The 14,991-nt window shown below is 46.9% G+C and overlaps 1 protein-coding gene across 6 annotated transcripts in view; it reads right to left on the bottom strand.

Annotated features, from left to right (window-relative positions):
* Syk (spleen associated tyrosine kinase) overlaps positions 1-14,991 on the bottom strand; it is a 71,726-nt gene that overhangs the window by 46,389 nt on the left and 10,346 nt on the right. Inside the window, exon 1 of one of the 6 annotated variants that reach the window (XM_028771993.1) lies at positions 7,987-8,131. The exons of the other annotated variants lie outside the window; for them this stretch is intronic. The gene's annotated coding sequence lies outside the window, so the exon portion shown is untranslated. Of the gene's footprint in view, positions 1-7,986; positions 8,132-14,991 lie in introns of those variants that run through there. 6 annotated transcript variants of the gene reach the window in all.

Below are 14,991 nucleotides of genomic sequence, written 5' to 3'. Positions count from 1 at the left end.
GGTCACAACACCTTACCCACCCTCTATTTACATACGAAGACAGCTGCATTACCACCCCATCCTGCCCATTCGGTTCTCCAAAGAGTTCACAGTGTCATCTCAGAGCTGCTCAGCCTGGGCAGTCTTGAAAGAGACAGTCCTTGGTGTGTTTAGGGTGGTGGAGACTTCTCTTCTACAACACTGGAAGCCACTAGATTAGTTGCAGTGACATAACCACAGATTTGGTGCAGCCTGTCTTTGTGTCTTTGGTTTCACTAATCTATTAAATAACTCAACGTCCCCTCATTTATTTGATGATTGTCCTCAATGATGAGCAGATGTTGTGGAAACTCCTCTCCAGTGGAGATATAAACATCTTCCCCTTCCTCATAAGGATCCAAAAATTTTTGAGTCCACCAAAATTCACTCTAGGGGACCAATGGGGCTTTGTTTTAAGGCTTAGTTATAGAACATGGGTGAGGGGAATATGGGTAGGAGCATGGAGGACCCTAAAACAACTATATGAGATCAGTGCCCAGCATGGATGATGGCTTCCACATGGTTACATAGCCAGAACCCCCATTCTCTAGCTAGTCCCCCATCCTACATACTCCAGCCCTGCCCCAAGCCATATGCATACATAGGTAGGACACAATTACAGATGACTGATAGGGGTGTCTATAGTATTGCTTGAGGGTCCAATGACCTCGATCACACTCTCCTTCTCTGAGGTCATGTCCTAGTCCACAGACTGGCTCCTTATGGACTCTTGCAAACAGAAGCAGCCAATCTGATGAGGATGCCAGCTCTCTTTCTCTAAGCATGGTGCTGTTCAATAGCAGAGGTCAGGAGGCCTAGAGGGACACTTGGCTATGATGCCCTCTAAGCCTAGATGGCATCAGGGATGGGATGCAGAGCAGAAGCTAAAAGCAAGCTCTACCAGTGTCCCATCTGGCTCTGCATGACCTTGACACCTGTGCACCTCCCCAATTCTCCTATGAACAGGGAGGACAGTGTCAGAACAACTGTGGTGGTTTTGTTATGGATGGAAGGTGGGTACCGTGACAACTGGTGCCCCATGATGGCAAGTTCTGAGCAGATAGGAGTGGGTTTCATGGATATAAAGAGGAGGAATAGAAGCCCATGCTTTGCAGGAAGGTACATGCTCACCAAATGGGGACAGACACATCAGGATGAGAAAGGTGGGATGCTCAGAAATGACGTCACCTCGCCCTCAGGACACAGTTGGGTACCAAATGGTGTCATCCCACCCCCAGAACACTGTGTCAGTTAAGTCTAGAACACAGCCATGCTTCTTCACAGGTTTGATCCTTGTTAGGTTTAAGCTGTGCCTCTAGCTCAGACAGAAGCCCTCAGAGTTGATGCTCAGATTCCTGCTGTTGTGGGGAGAGGTCAATGGCTGTCTGAGTTTGTAAAGCAGACTCCATGGGTGTGCAGAGTGGAGAATGAGAGGGGCCTGAACGTAAAGACTGCAGGCATCAAAGGGCTAAGGCGCATTCCCTAAAGGTGCCATTCCTCCAAAGCTGTAGTTTAGGTAATGAAGAAAACTGAATGCTACATGCTGGGCAGTTTGTCTCTCCCTCTGCTAGCCCTGACCATCTGTCATCAGTCCTCATAACCAGTTACAGGGTACCATTTCACACTGACGTGTGTGTGTGTGTGTGTGTGTGTGTGTACGTGTACATGTATGTATATGAGAGACACAGAGAGAGATACAAAGACACACAGACACAGACACAGACACAGACACACACATACATATACATATACATATACATATACATATACATATATATATATATATACAGAGAGAGAGAGAGAGAGAGAGAGAGAGAGAGAGAGAGAGAGAACATAGTCCATGCACATGTGAAGGCCAGAGGTATCTTCCTCTCTTGCCACATTATTTTTTGTAACAGGGTCTCTCATTAAACCTAGAGCTCACTGACAGAGATAGGGAGCTCCAGGGCTTGCCTATCTCTGCTCTCCTAGCCCAGGGGTTACCTTTGCCAGCACTGCCTTTGTCATGGCTGAGTGTCAGCCCAGTCCCCATGCTGCAGAACAAGCACATTACTCACCAACTGACTTCTGAACTTCCTTTCCCAGTAGACAATTGCATGCCAATTCCCCAGTCCTAGGACTGTGTGACCTTTGTCCTATCACAGGCACCAGTGCAGTATCATCTTGTCAGTCAATGATCTCCAGAGACACTGAGCAACAGCCCTGCCTGCCCCTGCAAGTATGATGTGTCTGACAGCCACCAAGCTAATTAAAAAATCGAATTTCTCAGGGCAGGCACAGGCAAATCCTTTAGGTCCCGGAAAGCAGGTACCAAAAGGCAAACCACAGGCACAAGTAGTGCCTAACAAATATCTCATATACTGTCAGCAAACCGGTGGTCTGGGCTCTGGCAGTCTGGAAAAGGCTTTCTGGTATCCAGAATCCAAGAGAGAACTCAGGCAAGGAAAGAAGATGACCAGGGTATGTTCCAGGATGTTGCCAGCCTTACCCTATCTCCCCTCACTTCTTCTCTGTGTGTACAGAAAGGCCAGGACCCAGAGTTCTCTGCCTGCATTCCTCAGGGCAGCACCATCAGAGCCCAGGACTTACCATCTACTGTGGTTGGGGTCAGGGATGAACCCCATCCTGTGTTCAGGTTATTTTACCCTTCTCAAGCATCGTGGCTCACACATCCTCAGTGTCGTGTCTTTCTCTTTCCTCCTCTCTCTGTTTCATCCATACCCCTGACCTTGATCCTACTTCCCAATGTACGACACTAAATAGAGTTTCTTCCTGTGATGAGCCTAGATACTTTCTACTGCAGTGTCTAGAATTTACAAATTTTCAACCACTGTTTCTCAGGGAACTTTTAAGTTTAATTCTGGAGATCCCCTGATGATACTTCCACCAGGCAGAAGGAACAACTTTGTAGCCGATATGTGTCTGTTTAAAGAAACAACTCATGTCCATTGTCAATGCACTGACTTTGGACTCTGCACAGGACTCCTGTGCTTGTGAGGAGCTTACCCAGCATGGAAATTTACTTAATGAAGGACATAGCAGCCTTTTTGTGCTTAGGGACAGTAGGCAGCACTTTAACCTCATGCTTGGGACTATTTTCAAAAGGGATGTTACCAGCAAACACACACACACACAAAATTAAAAAGTGGTCCTAAATAGATCAAGAAAATGGGTACTGTTTATGCTGTGAGACAAGAAGTGGGCCACTGTCCTGGTTAGTGTCGTTTGTCAACTTGACAAACAAGGAGTCATCTAAAACCTCGACTGAGGGATTGTCTGAGACACACTGGCCTGCATCCATGTCTGTGAGAGATTGCCTTGATTGATGGTTTATGTCAGAAAGTCAAGCCCACCATGGGCAGCACAATCCCTAGGCAAGTGGTCCTAGGCTGTATAAGAGAACACCATAGGTGTGAGTCTGAAAGTGAACAGCAAGCAGCATTCTTACATGGTTTTGTTTTAGGTTCCTGCTGAAGTTCTACCCTGATTCCTCTCAATGACAGACTGTGACCTGGAAGTGTATGCCAAATAAACCTTTTCCTCCCGCAAATTGCTTTTGGTCAGAGGGTTTTCTCACAGAAACAGAAATCATTTAACGCATGTCCACAAGCAATGACAGAATGCCTTAATTGATTAGGGTTATGAATGTATTTTAGTGAAGTATGTGTGTGTGTATGTGTGTGCATGTGTATGTTTGTATGTGCGTGTGCGAGCATGTGCATGCATGTGTGTGAGCGTGTGTGTGCATATCAATGTGTATGTGTATATGTGTGTGGACGTGCACGTGCACATGTGCACACCCAACAGAAGTCAACCTTAGCTGTTGTTTTTCAGACCCCCTCCACCTGTCTTGTTTTCTGAGACAGGCTCTCTACCTGGCACAGAGCTTTTTATGGGTGAGTGTCAGCCCAGTCCCCAAGCTGCAGAACAAGCACATTACTCACCGACTGACTTCTGAACTTCCTTTCCCATTAGACAATCACATGCCAATTCTCCAATCCCAGAACTAAAAAGGACTGTGTGACCTTTGAACTATCACAGGCAGCCCCAGGGATCCATGTGTTCCTACCTCTCCAGGGCTGATAAGTGGGAACCACCATGCCTGCTGCTACTGTTGTTGTTCTGTAGGTGTGCATGGGATTGAACTCAGGTCCTTGTGCTTGCAAGGTAACACTTTGACTGGGCCGTTAACCCCAGGATCAAGAAACAGTGAATCCTTAAATAAGGAATCCATGAACAGTGTTCAGTGACTCTAAGTAATGTCCTCCCTTCTACCCATACTTCCATGAAAAGACCCAATCTCTTTCACAAACACCCAGAATGCTGCCTTGGTAGTTTTGAGAAAACCAGTTACTTGTATGTTAAGACTATATTCACCTATATGCAACTATAGTTATTAAACAATATCTCCCACACTAGCTAGACATGAACTGGAAGAGAAGAGGTGGCCTGTGTCATGTTCCCTTTCTCTGACTAGCTTCTGTCCTTGCTATCAACAGGGGCTCTGAGCAGTGTGAGCATGGCTTCAGCCCATTTGGAGCCCACGAGAGCCTGGCTTCTGCAGGCGAGGCTCCCTTCCCCTTCCAACTCCCCCATTCCGGTCCCTGCAGGACACTGCCAGCAGTTCTTAGTCCTTTAAGATCCCTGGCGTTCCCATCACGTGACCACAAGAGCCCTGGGAGTAATGTGGACTGCAGTTGGAGAGAAACAGCTCTCTGGGAAAACACCACCCGAGGGTAACATCTGCTTACTCTGGGCCACACAGGGAAACAAACTCAGGGAGATGCAAATACAGGTTTATGGCACTTGAAACCACATGGCCACTCCAATGCAAAACAGCCCCACTCAAGTGTACCTGGGAAATTTCCCTGCAGCCATAAGTTGAGTAATGAAGTGCTAGAACTTCATTTAAAAGAACAACTTCCTCTAGGGGGCTATGCTAATTTTCATAAAAAAAGAGGAATGAGCCCAGCCTGGAGGGAGAGTCAGTCTCAGTAGGCTAGTCAGGCTGGTTGGTAACAGGCTACACCATGGCACTGCGCTCTGAAGCTGACTGCCCGGAACTTCTTTTTCTGGAACTGTGAGCATTCACACGACTTCTACTCGGAGATCTTACTATGCAGAAAACACATGGGCCCAAAAGTGGGGCCTAAGCAGGGAAGAATGGAACCCAGAGGGTCTGAGCCTGAACTGCTCAGGGCAGCTGCAACAGCTTTTCATGGTCGGATATTGTCTTGTCCTCTGGGAGGCTATCTTACAGGAGCTCTGTCTCCAAGATTTCCTGTACCCTGCCTTGAGGTCACACTGCACAGACACCCAGTCTCCCAAGGAGGAGCCACACCTTTATCTGAGGAGCACCTCCCTGTCCCATCCTGGCCCGAGCTCAGGAGATGGCAGGAGATGTCTCAGAACACACAAGCCTGCACTTCAGAGACAGGAAGCACAGTCAAGGCTGGCCTGCTTAATGTCCACCATCATTCAGAATAGAGAGCCAATAAAATGCACAAAACCACATCCTGACCCTTCAGAACCAGACTGGTGTGGGGAAGCTTCAGAGAAGAGAGCCCCCAAAACACACCTGGCAGAGGCTGACCCATCTCAGCTGGCTGCTGGAGATCCTCAGATTCTACAGGCAAGTTCTCTAAGCTGGTCTATGCCTACCTGGATGCCATTAGCACAAGTCACAGAGGACACCTGTAGTCCACAGAAGTAAACTGTTTACATACAAACAAGTAACCAGCCTACCTAAGCACACTCAATATTTGTACATGCTCATGTATGCAGGCCAGAGATCAATCTCAGATGTTGTTCCTCGGGTGTCATCCAACAGAGTGAGACCTCCCACTGGCTTAGAACTTGCCAAGGAGGCCAGGCCACCTAGCTAGCATGCCCAGGGATCTGCCTCTTTCCATACTTCCCCAGCACGGGAATTACACACACATGTCCGCACATTCAACTTTAAAATCCGAGTGTTGTGTACGGAACTCAGGTCTTTGTGCTTGCTGGACAAGCACCTTATCAACTGAGCTATCTTGCTAGCCCCTGTTTACATAACTCTTAAATCTAAAACACAGACCCACTGGACAGACCTACTGAATGGATGCCCCAAGCCAGTCAGCAAGCAGTTGTGCCTGAGAGAGCATGAACGCATTGTTTCCCTAACAACACGTAGAGAGAAGAAAGTTCTGGAATGAAAGGTGCCATGAACCAGGACTGCATGTACCCTGGTTCTCATGGGTACCTTTTGTATCATATGTGACTGGCTGACATTGCCTGTAGATGACTCTGGAACAAATGAAGAAGAGTACTGCCTTCTCAGGTGCCGGCTCCACACATGGTTTTAAACCAGCACAGACTCAGCGCGGAGGCAAAAGAACAGGAAATTCATACAGACATCTCTTTTGGTGATTTTTAAACAGGAAACTTGGAAACTTCTGCTAGAAGCCAGCACACAGAACACATTCCTCCTGGCCTGGCCAGGCAGGCAGAGCAAATGTTCTGAACAGCCCCCAGCACAGCAGAGAAACCAAGCAAGAAGAGCCATCCAAGCCACTCCCCACGGTCGTGGAAGCACTAATCATCCATCCCATCACTCTACTGTAAATTAGGAGATGGAGACAGGAGAACTCCCCTCAGCTCACGGGCCAGGCAGCTTATATATGCAGCACTGAACAACTAAGAGGCTGACTGACGCTCACTCAGTGTTGTCTTCTGACCTCCACATGTGCATCATGGGATACACATGACAGCTCTCTCTCTCTCTCTCTCTCTCTCTCTCTCTCTCTCTCTCACACACACACACACACACACACACACACACACACAGAGAGAGAGAAAGAGAAACAGAGAAACAGAGAAACACACAAAGACACATACTATACATACAGGTATATACACATATATATGTACATACCATACATACATATACTAAGCATAAAAGTGTATATACACATATATATGTACAACATACACATACACCAATACACACAGGCAATACATGTATATGCATACAACACACACACCACACACACACACATATATACATAAAGGTATATACATATACCACATATACACACACACACATACACCACACACACAGACACCATACATACAGGTATATACACATATATACATACCACACATATATATACCATACATACAATTATATACACATATATACATTTACATCTCTCTCACACACACAGACACCATACATACAGGTATATACATATACACACATACACATATACTCACAAATAAAATACAAACAATGGAGCAAGTACTAGACATTGCCTGATAAGAATGTCTTCTAGTTTTCTCTGCCATCATCTTGGGACAAAGTATCCAGGATAGGTGAACAGCCATCTATTCTTCTGGTTCTCGCCTCAAGCCCCGTCCCAGAGAATGTCAGCTGGGTGGCTGGGGTTGAGGCCACAGTGGACACTACGGCCAGCAGACTCCATTTCAGCAGGCCGTTGGGACCCAGCTGAAGCTGCTGCTGTCTAGACACTATTTTTACTTCCCCATCTGCCCACCTCACAAGAACAATATGCACAGGGCTCTCAAGGCCTCTAGAGAAGCCAAATGACCCAAATTCGACACAAAGGACATGCCACACCTGCACAAGGAAATCTGGGTTGTTGTATTTTTTTTTAATTCATGACTGTAAAGTATTCCAGGAAATTACAGTGGAATGACTCCTGTAACTTCACAGCTGTATCTAAAGACACAAATTAACCCCAGTGCTTAAAGAAGGTGCCAGCGGTTATGTACTCAGGAGAAAGATGGCTCTGCCATGTGAGAACTGCAGTAACTGTCAACTCCTCCACAGCTCAAGATGAACAAATGTTGCCAAGGGCATGGTGTAGCCCAGGGGACGGTATCGGCCAGGGAAGCACACCCTGATGCCCGCCCATGGTACAGAGAACCACAAGGTCGCCATTATTGATTGCTACAGATCTGACTTACCTTCCTGTCCTGGAGTCACAGAAGGCCTGGGCTCCCAGGCACCAGGCAGCATGGAGTGTGAAAAAGGACCAAACTGGCAGACTTGAAAAATGGGGACGGCTACAACGGAGAGAAGGCAGAGCAGAGCCAGTGGAGGTTTCCTGCTGTTAAGTGGTGTCTGTAACTAGGGAAGTGGCTTTTCCTCAAAGTGTGAGCAAGCAAGACAAGCCAGAAAGGAGAAGTAAGAGGGCGGGGTGTGTGTGTGTGTGTGTGTTGCTTGCTAATTTCATAGTCAAAATGAAGTTACAGTCAGAAGGCAGGGATCCCGAACAAACACATCCCAGTTGAAGAGGAGCAGCAGACACAGCGCTTCTTGCCCAGGATGGGCACACTGATTCTCATGCATTCCTTACACATCCTGGCTGAACTGTGTGCCAAGTTCAGCCAATACCAATTTTTTCAATACCAATTTTTTTTCTTCTCATTGTCTTACTGTATATCATGTTTGGTGATTTACTCATTCAGTTGACAATTTTAAAGGCTCAAAGTGGGCTTTGTTCATTTCTGTTTACAGTTTCCCATTTTGGACTTCGAAGTTTTCCACGTTACCTCCTTTGACCACTGCGGCTCAGGGTTAAGGTACCATGATTCTTTATAATTCTTATAAAACTTAATTTGCTATAACTAGAGTATACTTGTCGAAAATTATAGGTGACTGAGTTGACACACTCCCTTTATCTGACACATCATCAGGGTTTGGGTGTCCCATTCCAGGGTTTGTGTGTTGGGAGCTTAACTAAGGTGTGGCATATTCGAGTGGCAGAACCTTTGAGAGGTGGGGTCTGAGGTCGGAGGGAGCAAGTTCACTGAGGCACCGGCCTTGGAAAAGATTAATGGCTATCTCAGAGGATGAAGCTAAATCTCAGTGGACTGGGTTAGTTACTTTGACAGTGAATTGTTATAAAACAAAGTCATCCCACAAATTTGGTCCCATGCATGGCAGTGATCCATCACAGTCTTCCACCATGTGGTGCCATCTTCCAGGATGCCATGCAGCATAAGAGGCTCACCTTACATGGCTGCCTGAACTTTGGCTTTTAAGCCCTAAACTGCTAGCCAAATTAAACTCCCTTTCTTTATAAAGTACACAGTCTCAGGGATTTTGTTGTAGCAGTGGACCTAGTGCTAGGGATTTCCCTCTAAGCACAACTTGTAGCATCATTTTAAAAATGTGGATAAACTGTATTTTTATTTTTTAATATACATATGTACATATATTATTTTATGTATATGAGCATTTTGCCTACATATATGTATGTGCATCATGTGTGTGCTTAGTACCCAAGGATGTCAGAAGAGAACAGCAGATACCTTGAGAACAGAGTTACAGACAGTTGTGAGCTGTCAATGGGGTGCTGGGAATTCAGTCCTCTGCAAGAGCAACCAAGTGCACCTAGCTGCTGAACTAACCCTCCAGAATCTTGAATTTTCACTTTTATGCTAGTTAAAATGTTTTAAGAGTTCTTTTGAGACTTTTTATCAACTCAGAGGTTATATAAAAGCCCACTATTCACTTTCCAGATAATTTTTTTTGTTATGGATATATGGTTTAACTTTATTGTGTTCTAAAAACAGTTTATGTGGCTTTTTAAATACAAACTTAACAGGCTTTCCAAGTATGTACTCTATTTTGGTAAGTATTCCTTGAGCGCTTGAGAGGAATGCCTTCTTTGGTTGTTAGAGTCAATATCTCACAAATGTAGGGTTGGTGGACAGCGTTGCTCTGGTCTCTTCATGGCTATTGATTTTCTATGTGGTCTATCAGTTATAGAAAGAGAGAAACTGAAATCCCAGACCATAATATTGGCTTTGTCTCTTTCTGTCTTTCATTTTGTCAGGGTTTACCTTATTCAATTTGGTGTCCTACTGATCTGTGAATACATGTTTAGCATTGCTATGCCTCCTCAGATGTCTGACCCTTTTGTTATTATGTTAACTGTTTCCTCTAAGCCCTGACCCCTCTCCAACAATAGAGGGTTTTGTCCCATAAGTGACTCAGAACATGAGGAGGGTTCTGAAATGAAGAATCCTTTGGGGAATTCCCAGCTGGAGTGTAGCTCCAACCATGTGCCTTGTCTTAGACTCGCCTCTAACTATGCAGAAGGATGCAGGTGCTTTTCATACCTACTGCTTGCTCCCTCCCTGGCCTCTTTCTCAGATCTTTATGATAAGAACCTAGTGAGCTGTGTGTATTAACGACAGCTTTTTACTGCCTTTGTCTTCTGATGTTGGGGGTTGCTATCCATCCCAGCACTGACCAACCTCTAGAAAGTGAAACACTCCGCATGTAACAAACCAATCCAAAGTCCACCTTGAACCATTTCTTTTATCAGGCTTTCCTATGTCAACCTTTTCATCCCCTGCCCTGATCACTCTACAGGAACAGGCAAAGAGGGAAGGCCCTCCTTCTCCAACACCTGACATCACCCAGTTAACAGATGCCTCAAGAAGGTAACTGAGCCAAGACTTTAAAACCACAGTTGCCTTTTAAGAGAGAGAGAGAGAGTCAGGAATGAAAAGACATTGGGGATCAGGAAACTGAAGGATGTGTGTGTGTGTGAGTGTGTGTGTGTGTGTGTGTGAGAGAGAGAGAGAGAGAGAGAGAGAGAGAGAGAGAGAGAGAGAACATGTAGTGGGTAAAGACCAGAAAAGAAATGGCAGCAGCAGATAGGACAGATATTGAGGGTCCAGGGAACACACAAGAGATGGCAGTGTTTGAGAAAAATGATATGGAACTTACTGAGCTCAAAATCCCAAAGATACTTAAAGGGAAAGATGATTCAAGGCAAGTAACCCTGATATCCCCACACATGTAGAGGTAAATAAAAAAGTAGAAGGCATGTTTATGTTAGACGTTCATTATCAGAAACCAAAGAGGCCTCGTCTCTTGGGGTTAAAGGGACATCTTAACCCCAAGAATAAAGAAAACGTAAATGACCTGATCTCAAATGAAACCAGAACTAACCCTACCTCTGGGCATGCATCTAGGGGATTTGAAGTCATCTGTGGAAGAGACATTTGCATGTCTGCTGTTTACTGAGATACTACTCACAATAGCCAAGAGCAGAACCAAGCGGAGGGCCCACCAGTGGCTGAGGGAAGGATGAGTGGATAAAGCAATACGGTAGGCATAGACTGTGGAGTACTATGTGGGCGTGAACTGCCATTTGTAAAAACAAATGCACGGACCTTTTGGACATGAAGTGAAGCTGACACAGACACAAGCTGCATTTCACATGGATGCTGTGCTACTATTTCCTCAGAACTGAAGCATTCCCTCTGAATGGGAGGCTCAAAAAGTCTAACAGAAGGAGGCTGGGAAAAAGGAAACTTTCTGTGGAGGTTCGGGCAAGTTGGGCAGGGAGTTCCAAGGATGCAGCCTTGGTGAGTTGTTGATTGAAGCAGCTGTGTTCAAGCCACCTGTGCTCCTACTGGACACACACACACACACACACACACACACACACCCTGCTCCTGCAATGCCAATAAACTCACTAATTCACCAAGTGTTATGGCTTGAATATGCCTGGCCCAAGGGAGTGGCACTATTAGGAAGTATGGCCTTGTTAGAGTGGGTGTGGCCTTCTTGGAGGATGTGTGTCACGTTGGGCATGGGCTTTAAGACCCTCATGTTAGCTTTCCAGAAACCAGTCTTCTCTTAGTGGCCTTAAGATGAAGATGTAGAACTCTCAGTTTCTCCTGGGCCATACCTGTCTAGATGCTGCCATGACCCCACCTTGATGATAACTGACTGAACCTCTGATCCTGGAAGCCAGCCTCAATGAAATGTTGTCCTTAAAAGAGTTGCCTTGGTCATGGTATCTGTTCACAACAGTAAAACCCTAAGACATCAAGCTAGACTTGGTGCAAATGATGTCTTTGGGGTAAGCAGACATTTGCTCACATCTCCCCAAGAAAGAGTAATGAGACAGAAGTGAAGCACAGAACTCTGAAACTCAAAGAAACAGACGATAGTGTAGGGCACTGCGCGCGCTCTGGTCAAAGGGCGGCAGTGGGGGGGGGGGGCGGGCATGCAGAGCCGACCGCGGAAAGACTTCTCATCCCCTGTCCCGTGAGCTGGTGCGCAGCAACAAGAGACACAGGCCACAAGCCGAGTGGCTAACTAGAGTACAGAGAGCGCTGGGGAGGGCGGCCGCATGGCTAGCTAGGGTCCCTCCCCCGCCCTGCGCGGGCAGGATTTTTGACTTACTCGGATCCAGAATTCACAAGACATGTAGAGATTTGAGATGTGTTGATTTATTAACAGATGACAGGCTTGGGTGGTGAATGGTAAAGCGCTCTCCCGAAACATGTCGGAAGGTGTTTCACTTATATATTGGAAACGGAGGAGAAAGACGGGGCCAGAGAAATCTTGAGGCAGAGACTTGTTCTCTCCACCCTCTCTCTGGGCTCTGGGGAGCGTGGCCAAATTACAGTCCCACAGGATAGAATGCTGGTACCAAGGGCAGGGTAGGGGATGTGGCAGAGGCAGGGAGTTGTGGTTTGAGGATCTGAGGCATACTTTGGCCTTTGAGGTCATGAATAAGCTAATTAACTTGATCTGGTCACTCCTAACTGCTCAGCATCACGGGCTTCTTGGCAAAATTTCGGTCTCAGAAAGCAGTGAGCAGTGTCCCCAAACAGCCCAGGAGAAGGAGATGCAGCTAGGCCCAGGGCTGAGCAGAGAAGAATTTTAGATCTTGGAATGAATTGTATAGAAAGTCACCCCTGCCTTTATCAAAGGATGAGAAGGGCAGAGGCAGCTGCCTACCTTCTACGTCACTGATGGTTCTTAGAAATCCAGACGCAGAACCCACTGCAGCCTGCAGAAACCGTCTAAGACCAGCTGTGTCTCCCTGTGACACTGGCGATCATTTCCTGGTACTAGCAACCTCAGCCACAAGAACAGCAGGGATCCAAGAGTTTGGTGGTTTCCCTAACATACCAGTGGTAGGGTCCCAAGCTCTCCAGAATCTTAAATCTCTAAGGGCTGGCCCCAGAAATCAGATTTTCTGAACAGTTCTCAGGTGAGCCCCGCAGACAGCCTGCAAAGGAAGTAACTCATTCTGGAGCCCTGGTCTCCATAAGGAAGGTGGGGCTCTGAACTGACTCCTGAAATGATAGGACAGCCACACAGCTGCTGATTAGAGGGGGACCTGCCAGAGAAAAATATTCAAATTTCCCCTGGGTTTTCTAAGGAAGTCCCATGGAAGGTCAGCCAGCATTCAGGAAAATGTTTGAGATGGTTCATAATGACTGAGAATGGATTCAGGATGCAGACAAAGCTCTGGACCTGTCTGTGGGGGATTCTCTAGACTAGGCTGAGGTGAAAAGACCTGTCCTACCTATGAGCAACACCATTCTGTCAGCTGGGGTCCCAGACTGAATAAAAAGGAGAAATTGGACCAAGTACAGCATTTGTCCTTCCCTGATTCCTGACTGAAGGGGCAATGTGACCAGCTATATCAGTCTTCTGCTGCCCCATCCTACCTGCCATGATGGACCAGATCCTTAAATTGTGGGCCAAAATAAGCCCTTCCTTTCTTAAGTTGTGTTTGGGACGGAGCACATTTTATTACAGCACTGAGAAAAATAACTAATATTCCCTTTCCGTTAAAATTCCTCCACCGTGATCCGTCAGGTTTTACTATGAGGATCATGACGATGCTGGGAGCTGTCAATGAAGCCCAGGGATGGCTGTGGAGACTGGAACAGCCCAGGCTCCTCGCTTCCTGACACCAGGCTGATTCACGGGAGGGAGGAAGCTTTCTAATCACAGGGCCCTGCAGAGCAATACCTCTTGTGGTGTTTTATCTTCCCCCAAATTACACAGCACAGGAATTCCAGAGGCTGGCATGCTAGCCTCTCACCTCTCCAAGTGACCAGGTGGTTGAGGGCTGAGGAGATCGAGAGTGGGTCCTGAGGAGACACATCAGGCCCAGGGGTCCCCAGTCCCGGGGACAGCCTCAGGTTCCCACTCACTTCTGTCCACCATAAGTACCTAAGGGTACTCTTGCTGGCTTACGCCTTTCTGGTTGCTCTCAGATTTAGTAGCAAATGGGGCTCTGTTCCGGCAACCAAATGGGGCCACTTGCTCAACATGGCTTTTATATCTTTCCTCTGCAAGGGACATGATCCCTCTTTGTGTCTCCCTTTGAAGAAAGACAAAACTTCAAACTCCAAATATGTACTAAAACAATACTGATATGCTCTTCTCTCTGTCTCTGTCTCTGTCTCTGTGTGTGTGTGTGTGTGTGTGTCTGTGTGTGTGCCAATGTGCGCGGACATGCTCTTCTCTCTCTCTCTGTCTCTCTCTCTGTCTCTCTCTCTGTCTCTCTCTCTGTCTCTCTCTCTGTCTCTCTCCCTCTCTCCCTCTCTCCCTCCCTCCCTCCCTCCCTCCCTCCCTCCCTCCCTCCTCCCCCCTCTGTGCCCACGTGCGTGGACATACTTATGGGCATGCTTGTAATACCAGGGCTTAAACCCCTAGGGCCTCATGCATGATAGGCATGTGCTTTAACCCTGCGCTCCAACCCAGACCTTGACTATTTTCTTTAAAGCTGTAGAGAAATGAACAAATACCAGTGATCTCCCCGATTCTCATAAAGTCCTCTTAAACAAAAGATGACTCTTTGTGAGCGGGCAGCCCTAAATGGGGCTCTTATATCATCCCTGCACCTATGCCAAGGCTCAAAGCTGTGTCCTCACCATAGCACAACATGGAGTGGCTGGAAAGAATGGGAGGGGCAGGGCACAGGGAGAAGGGCTGTTAGCTCCTGCCTTCCGGACGTGCCACGGGCTACCGCCTGCGAGAACTCACAGCAGAATTGAACTCGCTACTAGCACGGAACCTGCACAAGATCAAGCCAATCGATGCTCCAGCACCGGTGGAGGAAGGGCGGCGAAGGCCCACCCCCAACTGAGAAGTTGAAGTTGATGATTGCTGGGCAAGGGAGTGGCCTATTCTGT

The sequence above is a fragment of the Grammomys surdaster genome, unplaced genomic scaffold (genome assembly GCF_004785775.1).
Source record: "Grammomys surdaster isolate TR1022 unplaced genomic scaffold, NIH_TR_1.0 211, whole genome shotgun sequence".
Classification (NCBI taxonomy): domain Eukaryota; kingdom Metazoa; phylum Chordata; class Mammalia; order Rodentia; family Muridae; genus Grammomys; species Grammomys surdaster.
Note: the sequence above shows the minus strand (reverse complement) of the source record. Positions and strands in the feature narration are given on the sequence as shown.